This window comes from Python bivittatus, unplaced genomic scaffold (assembly GCF_059951505.1).
Source record: "Python bivittatus isolate LINGU-HERP-01145 unplaced genomic scaffold, Pbiv_v1 ctg000350_np1212, whole genome shotgun sequence".
In the NCBI taxonomy this organism is placed as follows: Eukaryota; Metazoa; Chordata; class Lepidosauria; order Squamata; family Pythonidae; genus Python; species Python bivittatus.
In genome coordinates this window covers 30,975,010-30,992,743 of record NW_028277074.1, presented here as the reverse complement: position 1 = coordinate 30,992,743, position 17,734 = coordinate 30,975,010, and the positions used below count along the sequence as shown (strand labels likewise).

General features: G+C 38.4%; 1 protein-coding gene across 4 annotated transcripts in view; it reads right to left on the bottom strand.

The window, feature by feature from the left end:
- The window catches only part of KLHL15 (kelch like family member 15), a 34,598-nt gene extending 16,887 nt beyond the window's left edge, over positions 1–17,711 (bottom strand). The window contains exons 1-3 of one of the 4 annotated variants that reach the window (XM_088144821.1): positions 17,470–17,711; positions 13,981–14,105; positions 13,705–13,762 (exon numbers count right to left, since the gene is read on the bottom strand). The gene's annotated coding sequence lies outside the window, so the exon portion shown is untranslated. Of the gene's footprint in view, positions 1–13,704; positions 13,763–13,980 lie in introns of all 4 variants that reach the window. The other 3 variants (XM_088144823.1, XM_088144822.1, XM_088144824.1) reach the window with 3 other exon arrangements.
- Positions 17,712–17,734: the final 23 nt, after the last annotated feature.

The window sequence follows — 17,734 nt, the reverse complement described above, 5'->3', positions numbered from 1 at the left end:
AATTATCAATACTTTTTTTATATTTAAGGTATTAACATGAATACCACTTTCAAACTGCACAGATGTACAATGTTTCATGGAATAACAGTTTGGGGTTTGGGTACCATAGCTTATAAAGGATGTTGTTATCCTGGAAGAAATTCAGACATGTGCTACAAAGATGATAAAATGTCTGGTGTAACAGTCCCTTAAAAAGCACCACAAACTAATTTGGGATGATTAATCAATCAGTACTGAATCTTCTGCCAAATACCAATTATAAGCAACAGCAAGTGCATTGATTCTGCATCAGGGACAATATGTTACACAGGGACACCACGTTATAAAAATAACAGATAAGTCAGACACCTAATTGTATTTGAATTGTGGTTAATGAAATTTAAGCCCATTTCATTGGCTAGGACAAGTAACAACAAAATGCCTTGCAAATCATGGTCATGTGATGTCTCACTTAATGACCATGGCAGAAGTGAGGTCGTAAGCCCATTGCAGTCACATGATCTTATTTAATGACTGTGTCACTTAGTGATAGAGTTGCTGGTCCCAAATGTGGTTAAGTGAGGACTACCTATATTTGCACAAATGAGGAACATAGGTATGACTAAACAAATGAGTTAATCCAAAAAAGGATTATGAATTTTATCTTAAAAGTGGCTGTCAGCCATTTCAAAGTAAGTGGCTCATGACTGCATGGAGATATTTTAGTGATAAAGGTAGAAGACTACAGGTAGTCCTTGCCTAACAACCACAATTGGGACAGAAATGGAGGGGAAACCCCTGGTTGGGCTGAAGGAACATCTTCAGGAGTACACCTTCAGGAATAAAAGTGAGCTGGTCGCCAAGCACCTGAAATGCAGCCATGTGACTGCAGCAAGGGGGCGACGTTTTATGATAGCCAGAAGTCCTTTATGGGCTGTAAAGCATCCTTTCCAAGGCCATTGTAACTTCAAACCGTTGTTAAGCGAACGGTTGTTAAGCAAGGACTGCCTGAATGTTAAAGACAGACAAGTTTGAAAGTATTTTAGAAGTTATTAGCACGTCCTCAAAAACCATTCCTCTGAGCAACTAGTTAATTTCATATACATAGAACAGAATAAATGTAGTCATATTTCAGCTTGCACTGCATATACTCTTGCACTCCTACATTTTTCTTTCTTTCATTTGAGCTTTTTTAGAGACATTGTATCATACAAATACATTCATATTGATTTAAGATCATCCTAAACTTGTGTAAAGTTTAACAACATCAGTCATAAGGTAGCAGAGAGGATGAGAAACTATTAATATAGCACAAAAACCAACAACAACCAAATCTAGTCTTATAAAATACTGATATCAGATTAAATCCACAGTTTTTCAACTGCTAAAAGGGATAAAGAATTAGACAATTGCATCTCTACTCCAATTAATAGAATGCTCATTCTAGGGAAGATTCAGCAATGTGAAATAAGCAATTACATGTAGTCCTCGAGTTACAACTGCAATTGGGACCAGGATTGCCATCACTAAGCAATGCAGTCATAAAGCATGATGTCACGTGACTATATTGCTTAGTGAAGGCAATCCAGGCAGTCCCAATTGTTGGGATGTAACCCAAGATGTGTGGGTCATTAAGTGGGAAGCGGAGGGAATGCTGGTAAGGAGCATGGGGGTGCCACAGGGGGGTGGCAGAAGCCCTGGGAGGCCCAGCGCTGGCCACGTGCAAGTCAAGGGAGAGGATGCTTGGTGCAAAGGAAACTCAGAAAGACCAGGGAATGAGGGCACGGGGTGCATGTGATCGCAGGGAGACTGGAGAAAGAGGGTACAGGGTACGTGCATGCATGTGTCTGATTGCAGGGAGGCTGTGCATAGAGGGTACGGGATGCATGCATGCAATCGCTGGTTGTAGAAAAGGGCATGGGGTGCATGCATGTTTGCAAGCACAGGGAGACCAGGGAAAGAGGGCATGGGGTGTGAGCGAAGGGGGGAAGGAGGGTGTGGTGGTGTGAGTGAAGGAAGGCCGGAGGGAGATTTACCCCAGCAATTTGCAATCTTCCTTGCTAGCTTCCCATTGATTTTGCTTGGGGGAAGCCAGCAGGGAAGGTTGCAAATGGCGACCATGGGACTGTGGGGTGCTGCAGCTGTAACTAGTTACATGTGCGAGCTGGTTGCCAGGCACCTGAATTTTGTTCACATGACCGCAGGAGGGCTGCAACAACCAGAACTTCAAAGACCAGTCATAAGTCCCTTTGTTCAGCACTATCATGACTTTGAACAGTCACTGAATAAATGGTCATAACTCAAGGACTACCTGTATGTTGCTAATCCCCAATCTTTTAAACATAGTTTGGAAATGGGACAAATTACAGCTAAGGTCATTGTTGCTTTCCCTTTATTCCCTTTAAAATATGAAGAATTTGCTTACAATTTGTACAGAGATCAGCAAAGTCCAAATGATAGATTTCCTAATATAACATTTATAGATAAGCAGCATGCAAAGTCACAACACAAGTTTAAAGATTTTTAAATCAGTTGTCTTTTAATTCTTCTCCTCTTCCTGTACTTTCAAATAGATCAGTACAGTAATAATTTGGGGCATCTCTCCAAGGACCTGATTTCAAAATGCCCTCTTCTATGACCCCATAAGGACATTTCTTAAATACCTGGCATAATAAACTGAATTTTAAAAAATATATATTTAAGAACTATTTTTGAAATTTTAAGTTGCATGGTTTTAGTCTAATTAGATTGCTGTTATTTTAAACTTATCTTTATTTTTTCTTAGTATTTTCAGTATAGTTTATTTTCCTTGTTAAGTCAATAACAGAATCATATTTTGAAAGTATGAGATATAAATCATGTAAATAAATTCTTGTGACGATACTGAGAGTTAATAGTCACAAACTTACGTTCTGGTACTGGGCACCCCATGAATTATTTCTGAATCTTACTTTTGAAAGGACAAATAGAAGCTTGCACTGTAGGATCTTGTTCAAATACAAAGTCAGTAAGATGCTAAAATATATATTTACAGAACTACCCCAGATTGAAGGTGAAGGTTCATAACATGGAATATTCATAAGGAGACCCAATTCCTCCTTTAGGCAAAAAAGCAAACAGCTTTCTTTAGTTTATGTGTACAACTCTTATTAATACCATAGTTAAAATGTATTGTATTGTCAGGATTTTCATTCTCATGGGAAAGGATTCATCCCATTATCTTTACAACAATAACAAATAATATTTTGACTACAGCGATCATGTGAAAAATACCTGTTATTGTGTGTTGTGTATTGTGCTATTTACTGCCACCTTTTGGCATGTGTACCTAGTTACCCAGTGGGGGTGGCATAGAGCTATAATACAAGGAGAGGAAAATGTGCAGCCTGAGTAGTTGTTAGTTGTTTTAGTGTTAGCCACTATGTAGGGTTTATGGGCTACGTAGTTGTAACAAATTACCAAGTAGTGTACCTCTTCTCTAAGAGTTTGTAGCTAGAGATTTTGTTAAGCTTGTGTTGCTAATAAGTCTTGGATGCTACATTAAATGAGAAGATGTGTTTTTCTTTATATTTTGTATGATATTTGCATTTTATGGAATTTTGCATTTTTATCAATAAACACCAGTTAGTATATATTTTCTGACTGGATTTCTTTGGGAAGCAAGAAATGGACATTGCATTGTGTTTGCTTTTATGGTTAATATTTTCCTAGAGTTTTTGCTGCGCTCTGCACAAACAGGAGTGTTTGTGATTATCACTCTGCCCGACAGGTTATGGGCCCAGGTTATGGCCAGTGGTGCTGTGCCGGCCCAGGTGTGGAGTATTGTTCCAGCATTATGGTTCCAGGAGTGCTAGTCCCAGGACTGTGGTCCCAGGTGTGTGCTAGCCCAGGCGTGAAATTCCAGGCTTGTTTTGCCGTGGATGCCGGTGCTGGAAGCCAGGACTGAAATTCCTAAGTGACGGGAGATTTATGGATTTATCACCCTGCTTGTGAGCATCTGGTCAACGTTTTGTTTGAAGTTTGGATTCTTTCTGTGTCAAGTGCCTGTTATAAAGTGTGCAACATGGCAACGACAACGGTGAGTTTTCCGTTTGAAAGATTGAATTCAAAGAACTACCAGACATGGAGTATAAAGATGAAATCTTTCTTCATGAAAGAAGGGCTCTGGCAAGTTGTAAACAATCCTGCGCCAGCAGCTCCTACAGATGCCGAGAGAGTTTTGCTTGACCAAGCATATGGTAATCTTATATTGGGACTTGAGTCTTCAGAACTAGTGCATGTTCGTAATTTGGAGACTGCTAATGGATGCTGGGTGGCATTGCATGAAATCTATGCAAGACAGACTTCAGCTGCCATCGTAAGTTTGTCAAAGCAGTTGTATAACCTTAAATTGGAGCAAGGTGCTAATGTGATTGAGCATCTGAACAAGATGAAAACTTTGTTTGCTGAGTTGGCAGATCGGAATATGCAGCTTCCCGAGAATCAAAAAGCATGTATAATACTTTCGAGTCTGGATGATTCGTTTGATATGCTTGTAGAAGCTGTGAATGTTTTATCATCTGCAGATCTTACTGTTGATTACCTGACAAACAGATTGCAAGAGATTCAGAGTTCAAGGGATTTACAATTACCATCAAAGAAGAGGCTTGATAACGTAAAGCAGCGCTCTTCTACTGGCACAGAGACTGCGTGCATGGTGAGGAAATGCTTTCGTTGTCAGTCTGCCAAACATCTTCTAAAAGACTGTCCTATGAAAAATCAGCCTACTGAGAGTTCCAGAAAGGCTCCTCGTCGTGGAAAAGGACAATTTGTTAAAAAGCAAGCAAGCACTAGAATGGTGTCTGCCTTGATGTCTAACAGAAACAAACATTGTACTGATAAGTGGTTGTTGGACTCTGCTTGTAGTGAAATCATTGTAAACAATGAGCAGTTGTTACTGACCAAATGCAAGCCTAAAATCCAACAAGTTAACTTGGCTGATGGTTCTGTAGCTAAAGTAACCATGCAAGGTAACGTGTTCATTCCTTGTTTGGGGGAAGTGGTTTCTGATGTATTTTGTGTGCCTACACTTGATTATTCTCTTCTCAGTGTCCCTGTATTAACTAAACTTGGCTATACTGTTGTATTCCAAGGTTCTGAGTGCTATGTAAGTAAAGAGGGGATTGAATGTGCTAGAGGGGAATTGGTTAATCAATTGTATGAAATGCTTCCTAAACAAGATGTGTTAATTGGAAGTGGCACTGGCAATGTGTCTTTGCATGATGATTGCATACATTATTATCACAGAGTGCTTGGACATCCAGGATGGAAATGTTTGTCAAAAATGGCAAAAGTATATCCAGATTTGAGATTCAAGAAGTGTGCAAAATATCTTGATTGTACTGTGTGTAAGCAATCTAAGATAAAATCTGCACCTATTGCTAGGAAAAGTAGCAGAATTGCTAAAAAAACCATTTGATCTTGTGCATGCAGATCTGGCTGGTCCGTTTCCTTTAAGTGAAGGTGGAGCAAGATTTATGTTTGTGTTAGTGGATGATAAAACACGTTTCACGTTTTGTTATTTGCTTAAACAGAAATCTGAAGCTTTCTCTTGTTTCAAAGAGTTTGTGGCTTTTGTTGAGAGAAAACATGGGCACAAAGTAGGGAGTTTGCAAACGGACAGAGGGGGTGAGTTTGTAAGCAATGAGTTTCAAAACTGGCTACGTAGAAAAGGCATTTTCCACAGATTAACAAATGTTGGTGTGTCTGCAGAAAATGGCGTAGCTGAGTGCAAGGTTGGCGTTCTGAAGGTTTTTAAAGATAGCCTACTGCAGGATGCTAATGTGCCATCCCATTTCTGGGGTGAAGCAATGTTAACAGCAGTGTTTCTCACAAATAGACACTGGAATTCAGCTGTGAATGAAGTTCCTTATTTTTTGCTGTATGGGAGATATCCTTCCTTAAAGCACTTGCGTACGTTTGGAACATTTGCCTACGTACAGATTCCTCAGGCTCAAAGGAGGAAAAACCAACCAAAAACACGGCGTCTTAGATTTGTTGGATATGCAGGAGAATCTAAAGGATATAGATTTTCAGTAGGAAATGGAAGAGTAGTTATTTCCAGAAGTTGTAATTTTGAAGAGCTGTCGAATTGGCAAAGGCTGCATGCAAATTCAGAAGTCATTTTGCCTTCATACACAGACTTAGCTAGAGAGCAAGCAGCCAATGCACCCCCCTCTCCGCAGATAAAACAAGAAGCGGCAGCGGAGGAGTTGCTGGCTGTAGCTGAAGCTGAGCAGTTAAAGGCACAGGCAACAGAGAAAAGTGAAAAACAGGAACAAAGCGTCTTTGAGATTCCACGTAGGTCAACCCGTATAACAAAAGCGGTTCCACCTGAACCCCTAAATTGTTGATTTACCTGTATCATAGGTAAATCATATGGCTATGAAAGCCATAGGTTCCAGATGGGTATTTAGAAAGAAGCTTTTACCTGATGATACTGTGCAGTATAAAGCTAGGTTGGTGGCACAGGGTTATTCACAAGAGCAGTTTGTGAATTATAACCTGACATATGCACCCACAGTTAGGCCTGAATCATTGCATGTAATGTTGGCCTTACCTGCACAAAGAAACATGGTTGTTCATCATTTTGATGTGGATACAGCTTATTTAAATGCTGATCTTCCTGAAGTTGTTTACATGAAACAAGCGCCAGGATATTCATGTGGAGATTCCCAGAAAGTTTACAGGTTGCGTAAAGCACTGTATGGATTGAAACAAGCTGGGAGATGTTGGCATCAATGTTTAGATAAAGCTTTGTTAGAAATTGGTTTCAAGAAATCATTAGCTGATTCATGTGTGTACACCAGAGGAACTGGAGAAAATTATACAGTCCTTATCACTTATGTTGATGATTTTTGTCTTGTCACTGGTTCTTTAAACTTGGTAAAAGAATTTGCAAAGCAAATGGAGAAATATTTTAAAATGAAGGATTTGGGTATGTTAAGATACTACCTTGGTATTGAAGTGCATAGAACTGAAAATGGAGAAATCTGAGCCAGAAGAAAAAGATAGAACAGTTGTTAGCACAGATGGGGATGTCAGATGCAAAACCTGTAAAGACCCCAATGACATGTGATTTTTTAAAAAATGAGACATGTGAAAAGTTGTGTGAAAAACCTGAAGTGTACCATTCTGTGATAGGTTCAATCCTTCACCTAGCCCAATGGACACGTCCTGATTTATCCTATGCTGTTGGAGTTTTGAGCCGTAAAGTGGCTAAACCAACTGAGCATGATTGGCAAGGATTACAAAGGGTAATGAGATATTTAAAAGGTACAGTAGATTTTTGTCCCAAAATGTCAGCCAAAGGGCCTGAAAAGCCTGTAATTTTTGTTGATAGTTCATTTGCAGAAGAAGGTGACAGAAAGTCAATAACTGGGTTTGTTTGTACATTTGGTGAATCCACAATTGCATGGAAAGCAAAGAAACAAACATCAATTGCCTTGTCTACTGCAGAAGCTGTATTCGCAGCTTTGTCAGAAACAATTTGTGAGTTAAGATGGTTTCATCAATTATTCACTGATTTAGGCATTAAAGTGTCATTGCCTTATACAGTACATGAAGATTCCCAGGCCTGTATAGGGTTAGCTAAAACAGAAAACTTAAAAGCTCGTACTAAGTATGTGGATGTAAAGTACAAAAATGTAAGACAAGCTATGTTAGAAAATGTCACTGATCTTGTGTATTGTGTATCTGAAGCAAATCTTGCAGATGTATTTACCAAATCATTGTCTATTGTACAACATGAAACAATGTTAACCAGACTTGGATTTGAAAAAATGTAACTGATTCTATATTGTTATAATCAATTGTATTATTTTTGTAACGTGTATTGTTGTGTCGAAAATGGGCTGAGAGGGGTGTCAGGATTTTCATTCTCATGGGAAAGGATTCATCCCATTATCTTTACAACAATAACAAATATTATTTTGACTACAGCGATCATGTGAAAAACACCTGTTATTGTGTGTTGTGTATTGTGCTATTTACTGCCACCTTTTGGCATGTGTATGCTAGTTACCCAGTGGGGGTGGCATAGAGCTATAATACAAGGAGAGGAAAATGTGCAGCCTCTCTGAGTAGTTGTTAGTTGTTTTAGTGTAGCCACTATGTAGGGTTTATGGGCTACGTAGTTGTAACAAATTACCAAGTAGTGTACCTCTTCTCTAAGAGTTTGTAGCTAGAGATTTTGTTAAGCTTGTGTTGCTAATAAGTCTTGGATACTACATTAAATGAGAAGATGTGTTTTTCTTTATATTTTGTATGATATTTGCATTTTATGGAATTTTGCATTTTTATCAATAAACATCAGTTAGTATATATTTTCTGACTGGATTTCTTTGGGAAGCAAGAAATGGACATTGCATTGTGTTTGCTTTTATGGCTAATATTTTCCTGGAGTTTTTGCTGTGCTCTGCACAAACAGGAGTGTTTGTGATTATCACTCTGCCCGACATGTATGACATTTCAAGATGAGATTTCAAGACCAATTTGACACCCAATGAATAATCTACAGCAATTATAATGTGAGGGAGTTTATTTTTTATATAAAAGATAAAATTCATGCATACAGATAAATGTGAACCTTGAAAAAAAGAAAAAAAAAAAGAATGGGACAGGTGGGTTGCAACTCTTGGGGTAGATGCCTTTTCAGACCCAAACTATATGCTGGCCAGTGACTGAAATAATTTATTTGTCTCTCAAGCCCAAGCCTCTTTCTCCTCACTTGACCATGGGGAGGATGTTATTTACAACACAATATTCAATGCCACCATATCTTGGACAAGAGAAAAAAACAGAAAATGCATGCAATAAAAAACAAAACAAAACAGAAAGCTCAGAGTGAATTGAATATCCTAGAACCTAGATGGCTAGAATCCTGAAAAGTCAGGATCAAAAATCAAAATCAAAATTGTTTTACTTCCCTTTGTAAACACATTTCACTGAACAGTGTGCTCCCCAGGCTAACTTCACAGCAAAGTTTCACCTTGTTACTATCTTACTCCAGCTAAGTAAAGCAAGCTAAAAGCCAGTATGACCACATAATTAGAGAATAAATCTGCTTTTGCTTCACACACCGAACATTTCTATGTAACTAAAATACTAAAATGCATAAACTTTTAAAGAAAAGAACTTCACAACATACCAATAAGTTTAATTTTTCAGGAAAGTTTTATACAATATTTTTTATCAGTCATTCAACTGTAATTAACAGTTGAGGAAAAAAGTGTTTCAAAAAGTGAACTGAAGTGCAAGTAACATCAGTTGAGATATGTCACAGTAATATCACTATTAATAAACAGGGCCTCCAACACTTAAGGCCCCCGTTGCTCTTCAACACATATATGAAGCTGCTGGGAGAGATCATGCATCTGTTTGGGGATAAGGTATTTTCAGTATGCTGATGATATATATACATCACCACCCCAGGTTGAGCCAGGGTTGCTGTGGAAATTCTAACGTGTTGTCTGAAGGCTATGAGGGTCTGGATGATAGACACAAGTTCAAACTAAATCCCAGCAAGATGAAGTTGCTGTTTGCCAAAAAACACCTGCCTCAAATATGGTCCCACCATTAGCTTTGGATTGGATCATCCTCCCACTGAATGAACAGATTCCTAACTTGGAATCCTCTTAGGCTCATGTCTCCAGTTCAAATAGCAGACTGGAAGCCACTAGCAGGGAGGCCTTTGCCCAGCTGAAGCTGGCATGCCAGTTGCACCCTTACCCAGGTCAGAAGGCCCTGGCAGCATGCCCTCATTACCACATGTTTAAATTACTGCAATGTACTTTACTTGATGCTGCCTCTGAAAATAATTCAGAAGCTGAAACCGAGAAAAATGTGGTAACCAGGATTCTAGCCAGCAAGAGCCATTATGTGAGGATAATATCTATTTTCTGATCACTGAACTAGCTAACGCTAACCTTCCAAGTGCAATTCAAAATGCTGGTTTTGATCTATAAAGCTCTATAAGGTTTGGCTTCAGGATACTTCATATGCTCTTTCCTCTGAACAGAATCTGCCCAGCTCATGAATGCATATAGGGAAGGGATGTTTAAGGTTAATTCCTGTGAGAAATTAAAGGAACATGGGCCCACACTATGGACCACCTTGCCCCTAGAGGTATGCCTGATACTCTCCCTCTTGATCCTCTGCAAGACAGTAAAACTATGCTATTTGAAAAGACATTCAGAAGTTGATCATTGTGGGATGGAATGTTTCTTACATTGGACAGTGATGCCTATTCTTTCTTCTGTATTTTTTATAGATTGTTGATGATGTTTTTAATTTTTATTGTAAACCCTCAGAAGTCAGTCGAGCTGAATAGTACAAAAATATTTATAAGCCACAAAGATTGTCCTATTAATTGGCATGAAAATGTGTTATAAGATCTGTAAAGTAACCAACAAACTGTTAGTAAATGTTTTCATGCATTTTTTCATGATAATCAAGAAACTGTTCTGTCAAACATAGCAAATTTCTAAATTACACTAAAGTCATTTTATTTCAGTTTGGTTTATTGCAATTTTTTAAAAAGAACTATGGTTCATACTTTCATATACTGTTTACTTAACTCTTACAATTTCCATTTTCTCATAGAAAGTTTTTTTAAAAAAAAATCTCTCTAGATTTATTTTAACTCTGTATAGACCAAGGTGAGAAGAGTTGAAACAAATATCCCAAATGCAGTTCCAGCATTTATTTCACATTATTCCACCCTGAGTAGTCAGACAGGATATAGGACATTCCTTTAAAGTATTTTAGAGGATACAGAATTAAGTTACCAACATTTAAATAAGAGAATGGAGTGGGAGACACAAAAAGATTCTATCTAGTGTCAGCCACTACATTTGAAAACAGTAAAATGCAAATCAAAACAAGTTGCAGTACAGTCCTTCACAGATTCTTTACACTGACTTGAGCACACTCTGGCAGTAGTTGCTACTGAGAATCTTCATACAGGTACATAATCCATTTTGTAAATCAAAGGCAGAAACCAGCAACTCCCATGAGACACAGCAGCACAGCTAGTGGTGAGGAAAGCTAGGATTTATAGTTTATAGGGGTTAGTATAACCAGCCCCATTTGAAATGTTATAGCAGAATATTTGATTGGGTTGGCTTCTCACCAAACAAAACCTGACATCCCTTGAATGTTCCACCACAGAGACCAATGGTCATTTGAAACAACTCCTTGCTCACTCATGTTTTATCTTGAGGCCAAAAAGTCTACGATGAGTACTATTTACCATCCAACTTATTATAAAATAAGCATTGTTTAAAAAATCCATAATAAACATACAAACACATTTTGTAGCCTTTGTCTGTATAAAACACCAAATGTGGGAGATTGGGACTAATCATTCCACATTCAAAACAAAGAAAACTAAAATACTAAAAATGGCCCTTTCAAGCTCAGAATACAACCTAGCAAAAGCTAGAAGGCTCCAAGTCCCTTAACTCTGTTGTAAGTAGTATAAACTATGGACCATATATACAAAAAAGAGAAAGCCATAATATTGTTGTATAACTCCAAGCTACACACTACTAATGTTGCAATAGGTTTCCTCCACTTCTTAAAATATCTATCCATTTTAGGGCATATGACTAGACAATACATTTTTCTAGTTAAAGAAAATATTCATGTGAAATAGTCATATGTCCACTCAGGTCCATCAAATACTCCCAACTAGACACATTTTTCAAGTATTTTTATCACATTTCAATTCCCACAACAAGCTAGCTATCCAGTTTGTCTACAAGTACAGTATATGAACTGAAAATCACAAGGACACTCTTCCAAATCCCTGTTGTTTTCATACTTAGCCCAAGTTTTGCCTAATTTCTAGTGTTACAACATACTGATTTTCTGAAATCAGTAACATGTAGATATAATATATCTATATCCACCCTGTGGTTTAAAAAAAAAAAACAGAATAAGGCTATGCTGATATCCAGGAACTAGTACAGCCTTCCCCAACCTGGGCTTTCTCCAAACGTATGGACGTCAGCTTGCAATATTCTCTAAGCCAATTATACTTACTGCAGGGTAAAATGTGAATATGTTCTATTAATCACAGATGGCTCATAACAACATACAACTTACCAGACTGTTTATGTCTAGGAACAATAAGGAACAACAACAACAACAACAAAACTTTCTACCTCTATCACCAGGAAATAAAAATGTATATAATATAGAAACTGCAATGAATTATTTTTCCTATATGTTCAGGATTCCTGCCTAGAACCAATTAATTGTGAATGTAAAACAGCCTGTTCTAGAAATTATTCCTGTACGGAAATACACACTGCAATCCATATCAGAAGCACTAATGATTATGGATGAAGTGATGTCATGGGAAAAATCATTCATATTACTCCATAACCTTAATATACTTAAGGCCAACACTTAGTTCTTCTACTTTTATAATTTTCCTTATAAAATTAGCTGAAGCAGTCATTTAGACTAATTGAAAAAGCCAACTCTGGACTAACCCTATAGCATATTTTGATCCTCTTAAAAATTGATGCATTGATGTCAGCTTTTATTCTTGTCTTGTCCTACAAACAAGCATTTAATTGATTAATCAGATTAATAAGCAACAAAACAGGAACCTGCTTATTTTAAAAATACTCCATTAAACTATTTTTAATATAAAGTGTTACAAAAATAAACAGGACTGCCAAAAATATAGTGCTCTTTGCTCTCTCACACACACACACACACACACACACACACACAAACAAAACAGAACAGTATTATGCATATGCATGCATCACCTCAAAATAAGTTATGTTTCCTTTTTCCCTGTTTAAATGGATTGCAGGTTAAGTAAGCTCAAAGAAAGTTACATATTACTGCAGCTCAAATATGTCAAGAGTTCAAAGCTAATTAGCATAATGCCAATTGCTTGAATGCTGGATTAATGTACTGTCAATACTGGATTAAAGTACTGTCAAATAATTCACACTAACAGAAATTTTCAGACATTTTCCAAATATTGCTGGTGAGGGAGACGAGACTGAAACTGAACTGAAATTAAAGCCAAATAGTTCATATCACTCAGGATTAAAATATGGATAGAGAAAATAGAAAAGATATTTTAGATATAGTAGACTGGAGTTCTCTGGAACCATCACTAATACATTCACACAGATACACAAGGCCAGCCCATATTCCAACCTTCTTTCCCACCTTGTTTATCATTTTGCTGAATAATTAAAAGAGAGAAAATAAATGCCACAACAACAAAATAAAGATATCTGAAAGGAAAAGATACTATACAAATGCCTAAAGTCATTACCTACGCTCTCTGTTAGCAAGAAGGATAGCCAAAAAAACAGCTCCCTCCCCCAATGTGGGATAGTAGCATCATATAACCAGGAAATCATTCCAGCCTTTTTCTGTCAGAAATCTCAGCGAAGATAGTGCTGCCGTCTTAAAATGAAACGTTTGCCCCTTCAAAATTAGGAATTAGGAGAGAAGTAAAAAGGCCTAGTTCATGCGCTCATTTTGGGCCAAACATGGTAGCAAAAGGGTGAGAAGAAGTAGGAAAGCTTTAGCTGAGAAGGATCCAAGGGAAAAGTATAACCCAAGTAAGACTAGAAGAGCAGCAAAGAGGAGGCCAGGAGAAGGGAGAGCAATGAGGGAGAAGAACACCCCGCTCCCAGCTTCACCTACCTCTCAGCAGCTCTGAAGACACAGTTCTTCCCGCTGACCCTAAGAAGAGGGGCGGTCTCTGGGGAACATAAAGACAGAGGAGAAGGAGAGTCTCACAGTGGGGCTGAAGTAGATGGACATGGCAACTGAGGTGTCGCGCCTAGGCTTCCTCTTCGTCAACGCGTTCGTGAGAAAAGCCTCTTTCGGCGGCAACGTCCGGGCACCGGCTTTCGCCGGGCCCTGCTTCGTCCCCCTCCCAGAATCCCTGCCTCTCCCTTCCCTGTCACAGTTGTTTACCTTCTGGTCTGCCTAGCACAGCCACAGTCGGCATCTTCCCCCAACGACAAGCACCCCACACTGACCGTCACTTCCGCTGTTGCCGCTGCTGTTGCCGCCGCCACCGCCACCACCACCACCACCACCTTAGGAAAGGCAGAGAAATACAGAGAAGAAGAAGGAAAAATCTCCATGAATACGAAGTCGCTACTGCTGCTGAGGGCGTCGCAATTTCCCAGTGTCGCCACCTTCCCATTTCACGCATATCAGCCACCCCTTACGGAGCCGCCCTATTCGCTGCCGCCGCTGCCTCACAAAAGCCGCCAACCGCGCACGCAACACTTAGCCCCACCTCGCCCGGCGCCCCTGGCCTCTGAATCTCCTCCCCTTGGGGTTTACATTAATCGCCGCGTTCCTCACTCGGCCTCTTCTTCGCTGCTGGGACGTCCCTGGCTTTAGCTCTTTGGGAGTTTACAAAATTTGCCTCAACGGACATTGCTTTTTTCATGGGATGTACATATACTTCAAGAAGTAAATTTAACAGTTCTGTAAAGGATATCACCACGTAGTCAAGTCTACCTCGACTTACGCTGATTCGGTGGACACGTTATCACTATATAAACTTTATACTTAAATCATCACATGTCCTTTATATTTAGGGAATATATTTCTGGAAACTCTGGTTTGATGAAAGTGTTTAATGTTGGAAGGAGATACACATTTTATTTACTACATTTGTAATAAATGCTCAGGAAAACACAATCTTCCACATAATTTTTCCTCATAACAATTATATGAAACAAGACAGACTGAAAGGATGATTGACTGTATAACAGCTGATGTCTGCCTAAATTTTTATTTACTCTTTCTAGATATTAACATGCTATCACAACTTCACAGCTCACCTTGCCAGCAATTACTTCCTGCAGAGAAAGATTAAATACTAAATACTAAAATGCTAAGTCTATGGCGTAGCTATGGCCTTAAGGTTATTAATACAGATTCATTCCAAAAACAACTGAGGTAATACCTTTATTAGTCAACACAGGGACACAAAATAGGTTTAATGAGGCTAGATAGTAAAACAAAGAGGCAGAGAGGAAAATCAAATGGCTGATACTGGGCTTTCAGGTACAGTCTTAAATAGAATGTAGGGTGTAGCTGGCAAAAATTATGGGCATTAGAATCCAACAACATCCAGAAGATTGCCCACTTCTGGGCAGGTAAAATAATAATGTCAATTCTTTTTTTCTGGTAAGAACAAAATAGGCAATGGTTGTTTTCTCAGGTTAATTAATATAAAGTACAAGAGAATGTTATATATGCAATATTGGTCAGTGACCATAATCAGAGACATTGCAATTGTGTGTTTACAGTACCTTAACTCATGCTTATTAAACCGTGATTTACTGAATTAACCAAACTGTTTTACAATAAATAGGTTGTATCTGTAAAACACTGGACCATAACCTAACTATTCATTTTAGCGCATCACAATGTGAACTTATACTAAGGTGTTTAATATCAGTGCTACTTAGTTGCATACATGATACTATTCAGTTGTTTTATTCATTTCCCCTTGCATAATGGCTGGGAATATATGAAGGGGGAAATGGTATGAGTTAGGCTAAGCAAATCACTCCCCATCTCCTCTATAACTTTTCCTGGGCCTCTGAGAAAAGCAGTAAAAATGCCAGTACAACCATAAAAATGCTTAGAAGGCAAAGGAATGTTGATAACAAGGAGTGATATTTGAAGTTGACAAAAACCCCAGAAACAAGGCCAAGGGAGATAACACTTACAAATAACAAATTTAACAGTAATGGCTATTCTAACATACAGTATCTGTATTTTTAATAACACCATTGTCTTTGTAGTCCCATCTTCATTACCTCAGTACCTCTGACCTCATGGATTACATGTATACTTTGAATTGCATAAGCCTATATAAGGAGGTTGCATTCCCATCCCTTTTTAGGTATGCTACTGCAGTCCTCTACTGAAATTAATGCAATTTGTGTTTCTGTTGATGGGTATTCTGGTTTCCATTATTAAGCAATCTCATAAAGGACAAATTTCTCCTACAGAGTTAATCATACCAGTGTTAAAGTACTTCTGTTCTAGTCTTGCACATGAAATCTCAGTCTAGACTGCCATGTATGTAATCATTCAACATTTATGGCATTAGAATCCCATCCCATGTGCATCATGACTCTCTTTAAATCAATTTCTGAATTCTATTAATGGAGTTCAAAGTACACACTTAAGCATGGAATTAGGTTTGGTATCTGAACCCTAAACTCTATATTCAGTTTTTAATTTTTCCCATTTATTTATTTTGTTAGATTTGTAAAGTCACCCAATTCAAAAACTACTCTGGGTAGTGTACAATATCTAAAACAAGTAAAAACAATAGAAAATGATAGCACAGAAGATTCAAATCTTAATTGATTCCCAGTATTATACATACTTTGTTACTATTTGACTCAGTAAAACCATGCTTGCGATAACATTTCTTTCTGTGTTAGGTTTGTACCACAGTTCATCTGAAGAGCTCAGAACAGCTTAATATATTCTGGGCCTTGCTTTATACAGGGGCCCAGAATACGTATATTAAGTTGTTCTGAGCTCCTCAGATGAAGTGTCAAACACTTTGAATTTACCCAAGGCAGTCCCACCCAAGGACTCTCTCCCATTTGAAAAGTAGCACCAAACCTCTAATAATAGAACTATGCATGCCAAAAATTATTTGGAACTGTTGAAAAATGCAGAAGCCAAGTGCATCACCTCTTAAAGCCATCAGATCATTTTTCAGGCTTCCATATAAATGGAAAAGATTGATGAGGGGAATTTTATTGTTTCAGTGCAGTGGAAATGGTGGCAATATGGAAGTATCCTTACAGTAAATCCCAGATCCTGCAGCCTAAAAAGTTTACATTTTGTTTAGAAACTATCACCTCCTGTTCCCATGACCCACCTCCCCTTTAGTTGCTGTTGCACCCTATAACCATAGAAACTTTATGGAAGTGTGTGGTTGTAAAATGGTTGACACAGCTCTCAAAGGAATTTTTAATATAGGAAAATGTCATTTTTTTTAAATAAGGGAGCTTCATCTTGTCACAAAAGTTCAGAGTTGGTTAGTTAGCTGTTGGAAACGAAAATCTAATTAAAATATATGGCTTGGGGGTATTAGCAATTTATTTTATTTCCTGTTTCTGTGAAATGAAAATAAGAAATGCATAGGATCAGGGAGCAGAGGATAGCGCATGTACACATGCGTATTTTTATGAAACCATTGTGGTTGGGAAACTATAGTTTATAGCTTAGTATGCTGCACAAACCAAGCTGCGTTTTATAAAGTATGGTTAAGCTAATACAGGTTTAGAATAATGATTAAGGATCACACACCAAGTTAAAACGGCCGGTCCAAATTAGCAGCAGGCACCCAATACCAATGAATTCTGAGGAAAATCCTATCAAGGGTATGGTAGCACAATTTCTCCAACTTACTGAGTCTCTTTATGTATATATTTAGTACCACTGCAATAGAATGACATTAGGAAAAATTATAGCTCTAACGAGACATCCCTAAGCAACGATGCTTCCGGTTCGGTCATAAACTCACGGCCGTTGGCACCACCCACTTCGCAGCCGCCCGAAGAGAACGCGCTTTGCCACTGTCGCGCCTTTCCTCACAAGCGCCGGTTGCATCAGCCAGGCCCGGGGTCTTTCGTGAGCTGCCCTTCTCCCTGCCTGAGCCAACTGCGATTTCTTT